Below are 18,953 nucleotides of genomic sequence, written 5' to 3'. Positions count from 1 at the left end.
ATGTATGGATTAGAGACAGTGGCACTGAAGAGAAAACAGGAAGCAGAGCTGGAGGTGGCGGAAATGAAGATGTTGAGGTTCGCTCTCGGAGTGACCAGGTTGGATAAAATTAGAAATGAGCTCATCAGAGGGACAGCCAAGGTTCGATGTTTTGGAGACAAAGTTAGAGAGAGCAGACTTCAATGGTTTGGACACGTCCAGAGGAGAGAGAGTGAGTATATTGGTAGAAGGATGATGAGGATGGAGCTGCCAGGCAAGAGAGCTAGAGGAAGACCAAAGAGAAGGTTGATGGATGTCGTGAGGGAAGACATGATGGCAGTTGGTGTTCGAGAGGAGGATGCAGGAGATAGGCTCTCATGGAAAAGGATGACGCGCTGTGGCGACCCCTAACGGGACAAGCCGAAAGGAAAAGAAGAAGAAGAAAGAAGAAGTATTGTGGGGTTTGGCAGCCCCCTGTTTCTTTTATTGGCAATGTTTGCATATAGTTTTACGCTGCCAGCTTCCACATCAGCCGGCAGCGGTGGAGGCCCAGCCGTCGGTGGTGGTGGAGGCCCAGCCGTCGGTGGTGGTGGAGGCTCAGCCGTCAGAAGTGGAGGCTCATTGGCACACATGATAACACAGCAAGACAAGAAGAAACCGCGTCAAAAAGGTTGTTTGGAATCATACGCCCAATATTGAGCCATTTTGACAAGAAAGCAGTTGAAGAAGTTGCGACTTTTGCGAGGACCAAGAAAAGCCCAATTGGCACGCCAGCTAGCTAGCTAGCTGGCTGGCTGGCTGACTGTCGACAAGTTCCCAAATACAGAGTGGCGTCCAAACACCAGAAAGTTTACCTTGCCTGTGCGCGGCTGGGCTTCGTCTTCGACGGAGCCGGCAAATTCGGTCACTTCGTCCTTCGTGCGCCGCCGACGAGGAGCTCCCTCCGCCACGGTGTGACCAACTAGCTGGTGGCACGTTAGCTCGGCGGCTAGCGAGGTTAGCCGAGTAGAAAGAGGAGGACGCGTTTCACTTCGGCGGACTTCGCTGCCTCGCCAAAAGGTCCGCCGCGCCGGCCGGTTCCCTCACACCTGGGCGATGGGTTGTGCTCTTCGAAGAGGAAACCGACACTTCGATTTCATCCAGACAGAAGCGCTGCACGTTCCCGGGCGCAAGCTCAAACTCAAACCGCCTACGTCACTCTCAAACTGCCTACGTCACCGTTTCCTCATTCTTTTCACACTTTTTTTCAACCATATTTTTCCCACTTACTCTTACTACTTACTGGTCCTGTCTCATCATCTTCCTGTCTTTGAAACAACATATCTTTATCCCTACCTGCCTGCCTTTTCTGTTCACTTTTTAAGGCCTTCTTTTTCTTACTTCCTTTTTCTCTTTTAGACACCATGTTGAGCCAGAAGAAAAAGTCGTCATATCCCTTTTTCTATTTTTGATATATTATTTTTGTGTCAACATTTTATTTCGTCTCGAAGTTTAACCAATTTTTGCGAATTTAGCTGGCCAGCGAAACCGTATTTGGTCATCCACGTGTTTAAATGTTTTTTTTTTGGAAGGGTTTTGGAGTTGAACATATTTCCAGTCTTTACACATTAAGCGTTCTTTTGGATCCGTTTTACTGTTATTTTTTCCCATTTTGTGAATTTGGAAGTCAGTTTATTTGCACAGAGTGACCTCAATACTGACTTTATTCAAGTGACAATGAACGTCTGGGTTTTGGTAATCCTCAAACTTCTTCCCACACGGGGCAGAGGATTCTTGCATCTGCTTCCAAACCCAGTTGTCACTTACAATCCTGTCTTATACATTCATACTTTTACACATTTACACGATACTAGTAACGTTTTTACAAACACACGAAAACACGGAAACACGCCATCCTCGCGGAATTTCTCGGACTCCGCCGTCCCTCTTTTACTTGCCAGTGACTAGTATTACACAAGGTTTATTCTGCCGCATAATTCTTTGTCGCGCAATTCACTCACTCTTTAATCCTTTTTTAAAAAAATTAACACATCAAAGTCGTCTTCAATCCTGTGGATTGTCGTCAACCTTCAGATCCCAGTTGAGGAGAACAAAGACCAGTCCCGTAAAGGGTCTTACTTGCCGTGGCCACGGTCTCTTAACTGGAAGTCGGCTCCACAACTGGAATCCTCAGGTGTGTTGACATCCGTCTCGAAGGACCAATTTTAATGTTGGATCTATCTCGCCCAACACCTATAAAAATAGACACCAAGGAATGAAGACGCTGGTTTCTTTTTGCTCATGAGGAGAATATGTGGGAGATTGTTCAGTTACATTCTCCTATCACGATCAAAACAATCTCCCCTGTTGCTCCTGTATTTATTTAAAATAGGGAGGTATCTAAGTTACAAGACATAACATTCTAAGGGGAGGGTTTCAAGGTGAAGATATGAGATTAACACCTGGCAATGTGTCCTTGATCAAGGTGCCCTTTTCTGATGATTCCTGCTGAGTCATTTTCTTGAAGGCGAGACATCTTCCTCTCCCCCACGGTCAGCAAGCAACCATCAAAATTGTCCACAATACCAATCCAAGCCAGCAAATAAATGATAACTTTGTACAATTTATTTAACACATCCCAATAATTGTCCTAAACGTGGGTGTCCACGATCAAAGGTGAAGAAGAACTTTTTGACTGCGCTGTAGCCTATTGCAGCTTCCCCAGTCACATTTTGCAACCTTTAGAAATTGTTTAGTGGTGGTTCACAGCGCTCTGCTTCTGAAGGGCATCCAACAAAGATGCCATTTCCAAAATGGCTGACAGGAAAAGAACAGGCTTAAACAAAACTTTTTATTTTTAATTCACCTTCAAACAAGTATTTAAACTACAAACTGAACATTTCACTGATTAGTAGGTTAAATTAAATAGGCCTCATTACTTTTGGACTGCCCTATTATTTTCCATAGGTTAGTTTTGGCACTGTCAGAGACAAGTGGCTGCTTGGAAAAGCATTTTCATTTTCATTCGTGAAGGCAGCACTTCATAACTAAGCAGGCTTATTAAACTTTTCGTCATTTCGTGTGGAGATACATGCATGTGGAGCAAGCAGCGGACACACAAAGTTAAGAACGCTTTGTTCACCAACGCATTTTCGGAAATAGGCAACTAACACAAGGTTTACTTGGTTGTGTAATGTCACACAAGAAGAGTGAGCAGGCCAACTATTTGCATAGAAGCCATGAAAAATATCATTTTCTAGATGTCCCCTTTCAAATTTCATCTGTTTGTCTTCATCTCAGAACATCTTGAAGCAGCTCGTGGTCGCAGCAGTCACGATGGACACTGCAAACGTTTTCCATCGTGACATCAAGATGGAAAACGTCCTCATTGACACCAGCTCCCTCGTGTCTGTATCATCGATCTTGGAAATGGCGGCTTTGGAAACACTTTGGTGCACAAGAATTTCCTTGGTACAGTGTTCACCTCCTGCTCTTCATTCACATCTGCTGTTGTTCTCAGGCTGAGTCTCATCATTTATTTCTCTCTGTATGTCTTGTAGGAACCATTGACTTGGCTCCTACAGAAGTTTCTGCATGTGGGGAGTACAAGGCCAACCCCACCACAGTTTGGCAGCTCGAGACTGCTCTTCGAAATTCTGCATTGCGCTCCATTCGAACCGGAGGAGTTCTTCCTCAGGCTGGAAATCGACGCAAGGCTCTCTCACAGTAAGTTTAAGGATCCAGTCAGTACTGGCCATGATACTGTCAGCAGCGTTGTAGTTCGTAGACCACTGAAGTTGCCATCTTCAACTTTTTCTTGCATCTGTCATCGCAGCCTGCCAAGATCTGCTGAGCGCATGCCTGACAAGAAACCCTGACGCCTGTGCCACTCTGTCCCAGCTTCAACAGCACCCTTGGTTCCACTGAGGCAGCACGGAAGACTACTGATCAGCCTATTTTATTCTTGAAATTCATATAAACTGTATATATTGCTGTACAAAGAGATCCAACGGTGACAAGATGCTTCAATTTTGAAATCACACCGTGTTTATACTGTATATTTCCGTATTATTTTATGGTTTTTATATACAGACTTTTTAGCTTTACTGTAATTCTAAAGACCTTTTAGAATGGTACACATTCCGTTCCAAATTAAAATGAACATAAAAGAACATGCAACAATTGTACAAAACAAACTAAACATTTTTGGCAATATGGCAATTGTACATTCAAATTAACAGGAGCAACAACTGAGAACAAGCGAATATGAATTATATGTTGAACATGGAAAAACATATTTCCTCTTTAAAAATACAAAGTATTGCACAAAGTTAAAATAGTGTACAATGTAGCACCGATAGAGCAACTTTATTTTTTACATTTAGATCATTCTTATGTTGGTTTCGTTTTTCCTCCATTTTTAATCCCTTAAGGAATGTTCAAATTTCACCTGTGACATCAGAATGATCAGTAAACAATTTCCTGGTGTAGCATGAGTCCATAGGCTTATATTTGAATATTTTCATTTTCCCAATTGGATTAAATGATTAATATCAATTTTCTATACCGCCTGTGAGTTGTCACGCATTCCAGCTGACTTTGGGTGAAAGACGGATATAACAAAGTTTTCTTCTTGTACAAATAAGCCACGCTCCAACTGAAGTTTAACCAGCATTTTTCTTCTTTACACAAGTAAACACAGTGAAAAACGTGCGCTTTCTGACCAGAAATTTAGGAGTTGTTACAGTCCTTTAGCGTCCATTTTCTTGTTTTCACCGACCAGCCTTTGTCCCCTGGCAGCACGTTTCCTTTTCACTGATCATGTGACGCTGCATGCTGACTATTCAGTGGCAATATACACTGTGACCAGTAGGTGGTAGTAACATGCCACAGAACTTGTCGACATTACATTTAAAACAAGACATTTTCTCTGTAGGAACAGAAAACTCTGGACAAAAAGAAACACATTTTGTGACAGCTACACTGCCACCAATATTACAAAGATTTATATTCACCCATATGTTAAACAAATTAAATCTTGTAATTTTCTCTGAATTGACAATCAACCATCAAGTCATGCCGCCTCAACATCAAAACAATGTACAGGAAGTCCTTGAGTTACGACATACTCGACCTACGACGTTTCGACTTTATGAGGCTCGTGGTTCGTCCGCCATTTTGTCCCAGCACCATAGTGTTTTTGCTTTGCTAGTGCATAGTGCTTGTCTGTGTTTGTGCGCAGAGAGTATCTTTGCCTTTTTCGCCCTTCTTTTTTCACACTCTCAGCATTAATGGTAAGTACAGTTTTTTAGTTTCTTTATACGAAGTGTTAACCTTTCCTGCTACGGTCACCTGACCGTAGTCGGGAGACGCAGGGGTTAACTCCCTTCTCTCGTTGCACAGCTGAGCTGGGTGGCGGCAACAATAAAGGCACGAAGCACCAATTTGCTGCTTTAATGGCTTTATTAGCTCCTCTGCACATTCAACGTCAACGGGTCCTCCGCTACTTTTCCCCGGTCGCCGTCACTACACTTGCCACTGTACACACTCGCACCGGCGCGCACTCCTTCCTCCTTCGCAGTCCCGCCGGACGACGCCTGCGCAGTCCCGTCTCACTCACACATAGACGCCCACGCCCATGCAGTACCACAGTTCTTCTCTGGGTTCTCTGTCATAGGCTTTCTCGAGATCTACAAAGACACAATGTAGCTCCTTCTGACCTTCTCTGTACTTTTCCATCAACATCCTCAAGGCAAATAATGCATCTGTGGTACTCTTTCTAGGCATGAAATCATACTGTTGCTCGCTGTTAGATAAATTGTAGAAGTTATCATTTATTTGCTTAGCTTGCATTAGTATAATGGACAATTTTAGATGTCTCGCCTTCAAAAAGAAGACTCAGCATCATCCGATGGAAGGGCGCCTGAACCAAGGACGTGATCGGATGTGGTCGGGTCGTGACAGGTGTTGGTTCAATATTATGTGTTGTGTCTTATTACTTAGAACACTATGTCTGGAAAAAACCCTCTTATAATCAAATATTTTGTGTTGTGTCTTATTGCTTAGAACATTATGATTTGTAAATCCCTCCTATTTCAAATAAAAGCAGGAGCGAGGGGGGGGATTGTTTAGAGCGTGTTGAGAGGCTGTGATCTGAACAATCTCCCATACGCCCTCCTCATGAGAAAAAGAAACCAGCGTCTTCATTCCTTTTGTGTCTATTTTTTATAATGTTGGGTAAGATAAATCCAACATTAAATTGGTCCTTCGAGCCGGATGTCAACACACCCGAGGATTCCAGTTGTGGAGCCGACTTCCAGTTAAGAGACCGTGGCCACGGCAAGTAAGACCCTTTTACGGGACTGGTCTTCGTCCTCCTCAACTGGGATCTGAAGGTTGACGACAATCCACAGGATTGAAGACGAGTGGTGAGTTAAATTTTAAAAAAAATTTTTGGGGAAAAAAGGATTAAAGAGTGAGTGAATTGCGCGACGAAGAAGTCTGCGGCAGAACAAACCTTGTGTAATACTAGTCACTGGCAAGTGGTCAGATGGACAACGGAATCCGATAAAATCCGTGGGGACGGCGGGGTCCTGTACGTACTTAAATTCCGTATTTCTGTGTTTCTGTGTTTCCGTGTTTTCGTGTGTTTATAAAAACGTTATTAATATCGTGTGTATGTGTAAAAGTATGAATGTATAAGACGGGATTGTAAGTGACAACTGAGTTTGGAAGCAAAGGCAAGAATTCTCCGCCCCAATTAGGGTAGAAGCTTGAGAATTACCAAAACTCAGACATTTATTGTCACCCTGTCATTTTTGAATAAAGTCAGTATTTAGGTCACTCTAGGTGCAAATGAACTGACTTCCAAATTCACAAAAATGGGAATAAATAACAGTAAACCGGATCAAAAAATAGACCTAACGTGTAAAGATTGGAAATATGTTCAACTACAAAACCATTTCAAAATAGAAGATTTAAACACGTGGATAACCAAATACGGTTTCGCTGGCCAGCTAAATTCGCAAAAAATAGTTCAACTTCAAAACGAAATAAAGTGTCGACACAAAAATGATATATCACAAATACAAAAAGATGGATTTGACGACTTACTCTTCTGGTTAAACTGGACTAATGAGGATGTGAAAAAGGCCGTAGCCGGCATCACACCTTATCAACAACAGTTAAAAAATGCTTTACATGCGAATTCGAAAGAACACATTAACAGATGGGTAGATAAACATTGGATAAACCTAGCAACTGGCCCTCTGGAGGAATATGTTAATCATGCCCTCCACGCAGAAAGAGTGTTAGACAAAAAACAAAAAGAGAAGATAGATGTCTTCCTCGACGAAGAAGCAGAAATATACTATCAAGGCAGAGAGAGAGATAATTTTAGAGGACACGGCAGAGACCGTGGGAGAGTAAGATATGGTAGAAATCGAAATTATTATGATAATACCATCTGTTGGTGCTGTGGAAACAAAGGCCACATTGCACGTGAATGCCCTAAAAAAGAAAAAAAGAAAAATAAAAGAGAATACGGACAAACTACTGCATGACTAGGCCAGCCTGCTTCCCAACTCAACAAATCCTCTTGTGTAAACATTACAGAGAATGAGGAGGTGAATTTCAATTTACAGGACATTCTGAGTTTGGACACTGAAAAACCTGAAATAACCTTGTAGAATGCCCATTTTCGAAGTCCCGGAGTGCCCTGTGAATTTGTTGGGAAGAGACGGCTTATTCCAACTAGGACTTGTACTCAAACATGAATTAAACATAAATTAAAAAGAGAGGACCTCGATGTAACACTGGAAAACAGAGAAAGTACATTCTATTACACAATCGATATCCCAGACAAACCACAGTTAAACATGGGGAAGGCCCTGTTGTCTGCAGCCTTGTAGCTTATCACAAAAATAAAAGATAAAAAAGAATGTGATGAGCTGCAGTAATACAGAGAGCAGCATGCGTACCAATCCCACGCACATTGTTAAATTCATTAAGACCAGACGCTACTGTGTTTACAGTAGTAGACATAAGTAATGCATTCTTTACAGTACCAATAGAAAATAACAGTCAATTTTGGTTTGCATTCACATTTGAGAAAAAAAAAAAATATATATATATATATATATACTTTTACTAGATTACCGCAAGGTTAATTTCCATCAACATCCTCAAGGCAAATAATGCATCTGTGGTACTCTTTCTAGGCATGAAACCATACTGTTGCTCGCAAATACTCACTTCTGTCCTGAGTCTCGCCTCCACTACTCTTTCCCATAACTTCATTGTGTGGCTCATCAACTATATTCCTCTATAGTTCCCACAGCTCTGCACATCACCTTTGTTTTTAAAAATGAGCACCAGGACACTTTCCCTCCATTCCTCAGGCATCTTCTCACACGCTAGAATTCTATTGAACAAGCTGGTCAAAAACTCCACAGCCACCTCTCCTAGATGCTTCCATACCTCCACAGGAATGTCATAAGGACCAACTGCCTTTCCATTTTTCATCCTCTTTAATGCCTTTCTAACTTCCCCCTTACTAATCATTGCCACTTCCTGGTCCACCACACTTGCCTCTTCTACTCTCCCTTCTCTCTCATTTTCCTCATTCATCAATTCCTCGAAGCATTCTTTCCATCTAGCTAGCACACGAATGGCACATATTGGCACATAGAACATATTTCCATCTCTATCCTTAATCACCCTAAACTGCTGCACATCCTTCCCATCTCTATCCCTCTGTCTGGCCAGCCTGTATAGATCCTTTTCTCCTTCTTTAGTGTCCAACCTGCCATACATGTCATCATTGAGTTATGCATGCAAACCGAAAAGAAAAAACACACACAAGCATTCTACGCACAATTGTGACTGTTCTCGCTCTGCTTACGGCAAGATGTTTAGTCTCAAAATGAACACCAAACGCCATTTTTTTGGGAGGAACGCGGCAACAACCCACCGCCTGATGAAAATTTTAAAAAGCGTGGGAGTCTAAGCGCATCGTCGGCCTTTTTCCTGATGAACTGAGGCGACGTGATAACGAGGCTGTAAAGCGTTAAGTGTCAGTGATAAAGTGTTAAATATATTCTAGAAGTTATCATTTATTTGCTTAGCTTGCATTAGTATTATGGACGATTTTAGATGTCTCGCCTTCGAAAAGATGACTCAGCATCATCCGATGGAAGGGCGCCTGGACCAAGGACGTGATCGGATGTGGTCGGGTCGGGACAAATGTTGGTCCAATATTTTGTGTTGTGTCTTATTGCTTAGAATACTATGTCTGGGAAAAACCCTCTTATTATCAAATATTATGTGTCGTGTCTTATTGTTTAGAATACTATGTCTGGGAAAAACCCTCTTATTATCAAATATTTTGTGTTGTGTCTTATTGCTTAGAACATTATGATTTGTAAATCCCTCCTATTTCAAATAAATGCAGGAGCGAGGGGGGGATTGTTTAGAGCGTGTTGAGAGGCTGTGATCTGAACAATCTCCCATACGCCCTCCTCATGAGAAAAAGAAACCAGCGTCTTCATTCCTTTTGTGTCTATTTTTTATAATGTTGGGTAAGATAAATCCAACATTAAATTGGTCCTTCGACCCGGATGTCAACACACCCGAGGATTCCAGTTGTGGAGCCGACTTCCAGTTAAGAGACCGTGGCCACGGCAAGTAAGACCCTTTACGGGACTGGTCTTCGTTCTCCTCAACTGGGATCTGAAGGTTGACGACAATCCACTGCTAATGACGCCGGGAGCTGCAGACTACATATAAATCAGACATTTTTCTTTCTCTTCTTTTTTTTAGTTTATCAGTTTATCAGTTTATTTTTGAAAGGGGACAATGCAATTTCATAAAACACATGAAGTACACATTATTAGACCAGGCCAGAATTAGCCAGAAGGCTAGGATACATAATCAAAGTATACTATTAAGAGAGAATAAAACCATAATTTTTTTGATCATAACAAAAAGACAACATAACATACTTTTAAGGGGGAAAAACAACAACACCTTTGTTCTTAAAAATGTCCACCAGCACACTTTTCCTCCATTCCTCAGGCATCTTCGACAAATGACTGAGAACTATGTGAATTTCTTGGGTAGCCCCTCACTTACACTCTGGTCCTGTAGATGTTTATAATTTACATAGCCACTCCCAACACACGTCAGTTGTCCAGCCGGGTCTACGACCCCCTGTCCTGCAGGCTTCCACTCCTGTCCCTGTCCTGTCCAATCCTGTCCTATCTTGTTGTATCCTTACCTCGCAGGGTGGAGCACAACTGACCCATACAACACTCGATTCTGCGTAATTGTACTATATTACTTTCCTCATCTTGTTAACAGCTAGAGTTTCATCTTTTGTTGTCTTCTTTTCCTCTATTATTTAGCTACCTTTTCACTCTGTCTCCTTTTTTTGTTTCTGAAATTGCCCTTTAAAAACTTTGCTCTATTTGACTGAACGATTGTAATTCTCAATAAATATCCATTCGAATACAAAGAAACCACATCTCAAGAATGGTTAGCATAAACATTGAATCTGTATGTATGCGCCAGTGAGAATTTAAATCACGACCCCTGGTTTACAAGACCAGTGCTCTCGCCCCTGAGATATGAGACCTTCTGTTAGCATTTTCGCTCATGAGCTAATTTTACAAAATGAAGAGCAAAGCTTGGAAATGTATGTGATTAGCTTGTTAACCATAGTGCTAACGGTAGGTTAACAAGGGTTGACAGAGTATGTCATGGGTTTTGACATGTGCAAATTGACTATTCAGGAAGCTGGTTTCCTACCTTGTCTAGCATCATGTACAACAAATAGGAAACTACACTTCAGGCCTCAGTGAGAATTGAACTCACGACCCCTGGTTTACTAGACCAGTGCTCTAGCCACTGAGCTATGAGGCCTTTCTTTTGTGTTTAGAGTTACCATTTTGGTTAACTAGTTAACAGCAACAAAGTGGGCAAATGCATTGTCAGCTTATTAAGAAACAAAGTATCAAGGAATTGTCTTACCAACACACATTTACACATTTTTGGATTCATACGCGACCAAGACGCGGAGTTAAATGACGTCATCGATCGGATCGGCGACTTATGACATGAAAGCCGGCCAGCATAAAATGCTAATTATCGCCCGATAACGTTAACACCAATCAGAACGGCGTAAAATCTACTTTTAAACAAAAGAATTTATTCTTTTCAATTTATATGAAAGTGGGTCGCGATTTTGCAACATTAGCCACATGCAAGCTGAATGTACTACTGAACTGAATGTCCTGTTCGCCACAAGTGATTCGTTCGTTTAACGAGTCCTGTCCTGCCACGAGTGACTCAGGCGGAATTTCACTGCGAACTAGTACGATGAGTGATTCGTACTAGTGCAAGGAACGACATATTATGCAGTGAACGTACTCGTGAGTGATTATAACCGTTCTTCCTTACGGGACAGCTTTCACGAGCATCCGTTTCTCCAAGCTAAACGGCTAATGTTGGGTCAGTCAAGCACATGAAAACAAACACACATATTTAAAATAAATGTAAATTCATAATAAATGTACACATGCATACAGATATATTCCCCGGTGTCTCTAATGCAATAATTATATCATTTTAATTAATAACAACACAACTGCAATTAAGCTTACACAGCGCTTCTAAAACCACTCTGACACTTAACAGTAATCAGATGAATGTATTTAATACAAAATCATGAGTGAAACAGGTTGATGTATTCAGACAATAAAGTTAACTTTTCACAACAAGAGAAAGCTCCGCTTTTGCAGAGCATCAAAAAATTGAGATAGACTCTTGTTGTTCCTTCCCACAGAAACCTTTAGTAAAAGGCGAAAGATTTATACAATCTGAAAAGAAACAAGCGTAAACTGCTTTGGTCAGAGCGAAGCGGACTATGTCATTGTCCGCCATGCCATTTTAACAGACGGTCTTAAATTCAAACAATTGGACTTTTTTTTTAACACTAAGAAAAAAAATCCACCTACATTTGACATACTCCAATATTCTCATCCTGTCACGCAAAAAGACAATGTAAACGTGTATAGATGCTCTGCTTTGCCGTTTTTTTTTTAATCAAGATTGACAACCATTTTGATGCACGGCATTGTGGGAAGGTGACACATTTCATGTCATCTGATTGATTGGTGTGTTCGTTTGAGTTTATGATTATTTGGACAATCTTGTGGGGTGCACCGTTCCTGGAGGTACTGCGATACCAGGTCGATGCGTGGAGTGGACAGAGCAAGCCCCTATTCCATCTCCCAGTTCCAAAAATCAATTTAATATATGGTCCCCAGATAGGGGACGTATCAGATATTAAACTGATAAGAACAGATACTACACTTGATCTTAGCCAAAAGGCCGAGAAGCGATGCCGACATAACGCCAGAAAAGACGACCTCATTCTCCAGCCTACACGCCAAAATTATGGTGGCACATATCGACATGATAATCACAGATGAGTCACATATGGACACGCCAAACAACAATTATGAAACGAATGTCAACTGTGTTGTTTTTCAACGTTTATATTGAAAGAATGTTGTCAGATGCTCGTGTTCCTTGGTCACGTGGTCCACGTCGTTCCATTAGAATGCGGACATTAACGCATATCCTTAAGCCGTGTATTAAGACCGAAAAAAATAATGAGTTATTTGGAATACAAATCGGTTGTTGGTATAATGTTGTGGCCACGAGCTGAATAGCTGTTTGCTCAACATTTTGAAATGAACACACATTTTGAAATCAATGGCTCTGCCTCGGTCCAATACTTCCAGTTTCCTGCTTTGGGAACCGACAGTAGGACTCTAGCGCCATCGTCGCAGAGGAGGCGAATTACACCCCTTCCGCTAATTCAGTTACACAACGTTGCTGTTCCTCATGTCGTAAGCCTTAATAATCGAATAAAAACATGCCAGAAACGTCAAAATCCTTGAATATTTTCCATTAAACATTTCAACGTATAGCCCAAAACAGTAAGCATGCCCTGCCCAAGAATTAATGCAAAAAACGACAGAGTGAAAGCAAAACCAACCACTTGTGAAGTACTTAACTATAATCAGCCATTATTACTTGACAACACATAACAATAGAAAAAGAAAATCCATACTCATAAACAAATTTAGTTTGGTTGTCATATATAGTATGTAGTATAGTATAACAGTCGAAAGGAAATGTATGGTCACGAGTAGGCCCCATCCATCCATTCATTTTCTGAGCCGCTTCTCCTCACTAGGGTCGCGGGCGTGCTGGAGCCTATCCCAGCTGTCATCGGGCAGGAGGCGGGGTACACCCTGAACTGGTTGCCAGCCAATCGCAGGGCACATCGAAACAAACAACCATTCGCACTCACAGTCATGCCTACGGGCAATTTAGAGTCTCCAATTAATGCATGTTTTTGGGATGTGGGAGGAAACCGGAGTGCCCGGAGAAAACCCACGCAGGCACGGGGAGAACATGCAAACTCCACACAGGCGGGGACGGGGATTGAACCCCGCACCTCAGAACTGTGAGGCTGACGCTCTAACCAGTCGGCCACCGTGCCGCACGAGTAGGCCCCGTGTTTCGCAATTAGCTTTACCTATTGATGTGAAGTGACGTATCCAATTTTGCTTCCTTAAAATCTTATGACTGGTCACTCGAAGGAGATTGACAACTTAGAGGAGTCTGTATTAACATTTTGTTTCAGTTGTTGACGAATTTTGTCATCTAATTTGTTCAATTTACCTAACTTGACCGCTTGTATTCCAAAGTGATGCTCAGGTCACCTGGGAGATCTCAGAGTTCTTACGTGAAGGTTCAATAAGTGTTTCTATTGGACAATGACTTCATCATAAAACTCTAAAAATATGTATTTTTGGTTATTATTCATTGTTAATGAATTCATATTAAAATGTGCAAGTGGACATAATATCAGAGAGCACTGAAGACTTTACCAATTATTCAGAAATAAGTTACAAATTGCCCTGCGATTGGCTGGCAACCAGTTCAGGCTGGTAAGAGCGTCAGCCTCACAGTTCTGAGGACAGGGGTTCAATCCCCGGCCCCGCCTGTGTGGAGTTTGCATGTTCTCCCCGTGCCTGCGTGGGTTTTCTCCGGGCACTCCGGTTTCCTCCCACATCCCAAAAACATGCATGTTCGGTTAATTGACGACTCTAAATTGCCCGTAGGTGTGAATGTGAGTGTGAATGGTTGTTTGTCTGTGCCCTGCGATTGGCTGGCAACCGGTTCAGGGTGTACCCCGCCTCCTGACAAATGATAGCTGGGATGGGCTCCAGCACGACCGTGACCCTCGTGAGGAGAAGTGGCTCAGAAAATGGATGGATGGATAATTATTACAGTGTAGAATTTTAAACAACTTTTCTATGACTTCTGTAATTTATTTTGCCCTCATTTCAATGTTTAATTGATGTGAAAGATAAAACTGTGCTCCCTACTTAAAGAGCTGATGTAATATTCTGTTGGCAGTAACAATGAAATTGCTCAAAAGGGAAAAGAAAGTGATCTGTTCTCATCAGTTTAATATCTGATACGTCTCCTATCCGGGGACCATATATTAAATTGATTTTTGGAACTGGGAGATGGAATCGGGGCTTGCTCCGTCCACTCCACGCATCGACCTGGTATTGCAGTACCTCCAGGAATGTTGCACACCCACAACTTGGTCAAAGTAATGAAATGTTTAACCGTGCACACCCAACAATCATATGACATGAAGTGTGCAGAATGTAGTGTAAAACCAATTAATCTCATTTTGGGGGTTGCTCGCTCTCGGGATTCAATGGGTCGCAGACATTTTACGTGCATAGTTATTCTGATTTTCGGTACAGTACGCAGGCGTATTAAGTTCCCACATGGAGCATAGTTGAAAAGTGACAAGAAATGTTGCTTCCTTGTTCTCTCGGTAAACAAATACAGAGCAGCCCAATCTGGCTGGTGGACGTCTTGGCAGGCAATATGACTTTGGCGGTACAGCAAACTCATCTGAAAGGGCATTTACAAATCTAATATACTGTACATGTACAAGTAGGTCACGACTTTGCAACATTAGGAACCACTGAAGAAGGCTTTTCTTCACCTGTATCCAAAAAAACATCCAATTGTATCTGTGTCGGCGGCACGGTGGAGACTGGTTAGAGCGTCTGCCTCACAGTTCTGAGGACTGGGGTTCAATCCCCGGCCCCGCCTGTGTGGAGTTTGCATGTTCTCCCCGTGCCTGTGTGGGTTTTCTCCGGGCACTCCGGTTTCCTCCCACATCCCAAAAACATGCATGCTCGGTTAATTGACGACTCTAAATTGCCCGTCGGTGTGAATGTGAATGGTTGTTTGTTTGTCTGTCCCTGCGATTGGCTGGCAACCGGTTCAGGGTGTACGCCGCCTCCTGCCCGATGTTAGCTGGAATAGGCTCCAGCACGCCCGCGACCTTAGTGAGGAGAAGCGGTTCAGAAAATGGATGGATGGATAAGACGAATGCGTTATTTCGTTATGAACTACTTCCAATTATGTTTACATTCGATTTTCTTTAATTAGTCAAATCATTGGTCTCTCTTAAACCCGAATGGGTGGTTTATTTGTTTCTGGGTGTGAATGACCTCACTTTCAACTTATTTGATTGTCTCTCGATGCCGCTGTGCATTATGTAACCATTTCCTGTCTCAATTTCATCTTTTATTGTGATGAACATGCATGCATGCACACAAAATTTGTTCTCTGCATTTAACCCATCACAGTGAACACACACACATGTTAGTGGAACACACAAGAGGAGGGGGGAGCTGAAGCACCCGGGGAGCACTTCGGGGTATCAGTGTCTTGCTCAAGGACACCACAGCTGTGAGTCCGGGGGATGTTGGCGGATGGTCCAGTCGGGGTTTTGAACCTAAGTCCCCCACGGTGGCAGGCGATGATCTTAACCATTGGTTCACAGCTGCCGGATTTACAACATTAGAAACATGCGGGTGACAGTTGACAGTTGACAACCACTGTTAAGACCACTCACCTGCTCGACTATGAGCCAAGGTTGTCATGCATAATAGGTCACAGTCGGTGGCAGTAGCGTTTTTAGACGCACATCAAACTGTTGTACCCAAAAGTGTTATCAGTGTGTGACATTCGACTAGACGAATGCATTATTTTCTTCAAGTCCTCTAATTATGTTTACATTTTTTAGATTTTCTTTAATTAGTTAAATCATGCCAGCACGGTGGTGTGAATGTGAGTGTGAATGGTTGTTTGTTTGTATGTGCCCTGCGATTGGCTGGCAGCCAGTTCAGGTTGTACCGCGAATGGGTGGTTTCTATGTTTCTGGGTGTGAATGATCCCACTTTCAAGTTATTTTATCGTGTCTCGATGCCGCTGTGCATTATGGGTATCCATTTACTGTCTCAATTTAAACTGAAATTCTCAAATAAGAAGCATATTTGTTCATGTATTAGCACACAGTAGCGTTTCATCTAGCGTATGTTCCGGCTTGCCCCTTATGTGTATGGTTGTTCACATGCTCATGACGACAAATGTGGGAATCTCGCCTGCATAATTTCTGGTAGTGGGGGACTGCGCTCGCGCTCTCCCCTGATCATTGGTTAACAAAAAAGAAGACAGTAAGCATGGTACTATGTTACCAATAGGGATCAGTGTTTGAGTGTACTGAATCATTCAAAGCTCTTCTTCAAAAACATTTGTTCACATTCAGTTCTTTTTCACATTCATTCAAGTGCTTTCTTATTCAGTTAATGATCCATCCCCGAAGATCACATTCACCCAACACATTCACCGAAGGACTATGTTGTTGTTGTTGTCATGTATTGTAAACTGGGAAAGGCGGGGACGTTATTTATTTACAAAAACAAAAAGGCTAAATTATGACCTACCTATGTCTCTCTCAGAAACCTCCTGAACACCCGCTTCGGTCGTGACCCGTGAACATGCGTTCATCGAGGTCAGCTAGCGACCATCCTTCCGCGTCCCCTGACGTCCAGCTTGGCTCTCGCCACCCGGCGTGACTTTTCTGCATCCACCGCGGTGGACAGCATCGCTGACACCAGCACCTGTGCTTCCTGTTTACCCACCTTAATGTTATTGTTATCTAATCAGTGTTAAGCGTCTTTGAGTGTCTTGAAAAGCGCAATAGGTTTGATCTGTTATTATTATTATTGTTATTATTGAAGAAAAAGCTAAAAATGGGAACGTCAACCTCCCCAATATGGCCACTAAGTAGGCACGTTGATTCGCCGGGCTGTTACAGCGAGCTTACGTGTCTAGTCTTCATAATTATCATATTAGCATGAGCATATTACTCCAATTCTAAAGTATTTCCTCTGGCTCCCAGTCAGCTGTAGAATAGATTTTAAAGTTCTGTTACTGGTCCATAAATCACTAAATGGTTTAGGTCCTGAATACATGAATTAAATTTCTGGCATGTCTTTAATCGATTATTAACACTTATCACAAATTTGAACGTTGTGTAACCAAATTAGTGGAAGGGGTGTAATTCGCCTCCTCTGTGACGATGGCGCTAGAGTCCTACTGTCAGTTAGCAAAGAAAGAAACAGGAAGTGGTTGAGCGAGGCAGAGTCATTGATGTTTTTTCATGAAAATGTTAAGCAAACAGCTATTCAGCTTGTGGCCACAACATTATATATTATACCATAGCATTATTATATTATTATATTATATATATATATATATATATATATATATATATATATATATATATATATACATATATATATTATATATATATATATATATATATATATATATATATATATATATATATATATATATATATATATTATATATATATTATCCATCCATCCATTTTCTGAGCCGCTTCTCCTCACCAGGGTCGTGGGCGTGCTGGAGCCTATCCCAGCTGTCATCGGGCAGGAGGCGAGGTACACCCTGAACTGGTTGCCAGCCAATCGCAGGGCACATAGAAACAAACAACCATTCACACTCACAGTCACACCTTCGGGCAATTTAGAGTCTCCAATTAATGCATGTTTTTGGGATGTGGGAGGAAACTGGAGTGCCCGGAGAAAACCCACGCAGGCACGGGGAGAACATGCAAACTCCACACAGGCGGGGCCTGTGATATGTGCCACCATAACTTTGGCTTGTAGGCTGGAGAATGAGGTCATCTTTTCTGGCGTTGTGTTGGCATCGCTTCTCGGCCTTTTGGGTAAGATCAAGTGTAGTATCTGTTCTTATCAGTTTAATATCTGCTATGTCACCTATTTGGGGACTGGGTGATGGAATAGGGGCTTTCTCTCTCCACTCCACGCATTGACCTGGTATTGCAGTATCGCCAGGAGCGGTGCACCCCCACAACTTGGTCAAAATGAATGTCAATTGAGCAATCAATTCAATGACTTGAACTATATTTAATGCACTGAACAGAAGGAAAACAAATGACTCTCAATCTGGGGTTTGTCTGTTACTCTCACTTTCATTACTGTACAGAGGTGTATGGAGGATAGGAGAAAAGTGACAAGGAATGTTGTACGCCTCTCCCCAGCCACTTCATCCAGCTCTTCCGGGGGGATCCCGAGGTGTTCCCAGGCCAGCAAAAAGACGTAGTGTCCTGGGTCGTCCCCGGTGTCTTCTCCCGGTGGGACGTGCCCGGAACACCTCACCGGGGAGGCGTCCGGGAGGCATCCGTATCAGAATCCGTGGCCACCTCATCTGGCTTCTCTCAATGTGGAGGAGCAGCGGCTCTCCTCTGAGATCCTCCCGAATTACCGAGCTTCTCGCCCTATCTCTAAGGGAGAGCCCGGACACCCTGCGGAGGAAACTCATTTCGGCCGCTTGTATCCAGGATCTTGTTCTTTCGGTCACGACCCACAGGTCTTGACCATAGGTGAGGGTAGGAACGTAAATCGACCGGTAAATCGAGAGCTTCGCCTTTCGGCTTAGCTTCTTCTTTACCACAATGGACCGATACAAAGTCCGCATCACTGTAGACG

General features: G+C 42.5%; 1 long non-coding RNA gene, 3 other non-coding genes and 2 pseudogenes across 4 annotated transcripts; 2 read left to right on the top strand and 4 right to left on the bottom strand.

Annotated features, from left to right (window-relative positions):
- Window positions 1–419: 419 nt before the first annotated feature.
- On the bottom strand, window positions 420–4,775 carry LOC133473977 (uncharacterized). Its single transcript, XR_009787310.1, has 3 exons — window positions 4,683–4,775; window positions 2,421–3,881; window positions 420–2,211 (listed from the first exon to the last, which is right to left on the bottom strand). It is a non-coding gene; the product is annotated as an uncharacterized LOC133473977 (long non-coding RNA).
- A 6,030-nt stretch (window positions 4,776–10,805) lies between these two features.
- On the bottom strand, window positions 10,806–10,878 carry trnat-agu (transfer RNA threonine (anticodon AGU)). Its single transcript has one exon. It is a non-coding gene; the product is annotated as a tRNA-Thr (tRNA).
- Window positions 10,879–11,740: 862 nt separating this feature from the next.
- Window positions 11,741–11,852, bottom strand: LOC133473982 (U5 spliceosomal RNA). The gene has a single exon (XR_009787312.1). It is a non-coding gene; the product is annotated as a U5 spliceosomal RNA (small nuclear RNA).
- A 317-nt stretch (window positions 11,853–12,169) lies between these two features.
- LOC133473983 (U2 spliceosomal RNA) lies at window positions 12,170–12,360 on the bottom strand. The gene has a single exon (XR_009787313.1). It is a non-coding gene; the product is annotated as a U2 spliceosomal RNA (small nuclear RNA).
- Window positions 12,361–14,464: 2,104 nt separating this feature from the next.
- LOC133473981 (U2 spliceosomal RNA) lies at window positions 14,465–14,643 on the top strand (annotated as a pseudogene).
- Window positions 14,644–18,149: 3,506 nt separating this feature from the next.
- LOC133473986 (U2 spliceosomal RNA) lies at window positions 18,150–18,315 on the top strand (annotated as a pseudogene).
- Window positions 18,316–18,953: the final 638 nt, after the last annotated feature.

This window comes from Phyllopteryx taeniolatus, unplaced genomic scaffold (genome assembly GCF_024500385.1).
Source record: "Phyllopteryx taeniolatus isolate TA_2022b unplaced genomic scaffold, UOR_Ptae_1.2 contig_78, whole genome shotgun sequence".
Taxonomy (NCBI): Eukaryota; Metazoa; Chordata; class Actinopteri; order Syngnathiformes; family Syngnathidae; genus Phyllopteryx; species Phyllopteryx taeniolatus.
The sequence above is the reverse complement of the archived record's forward strand: the minus strand, read 5'-3'. Positions and strand labels throughout refer to the sequence as shown.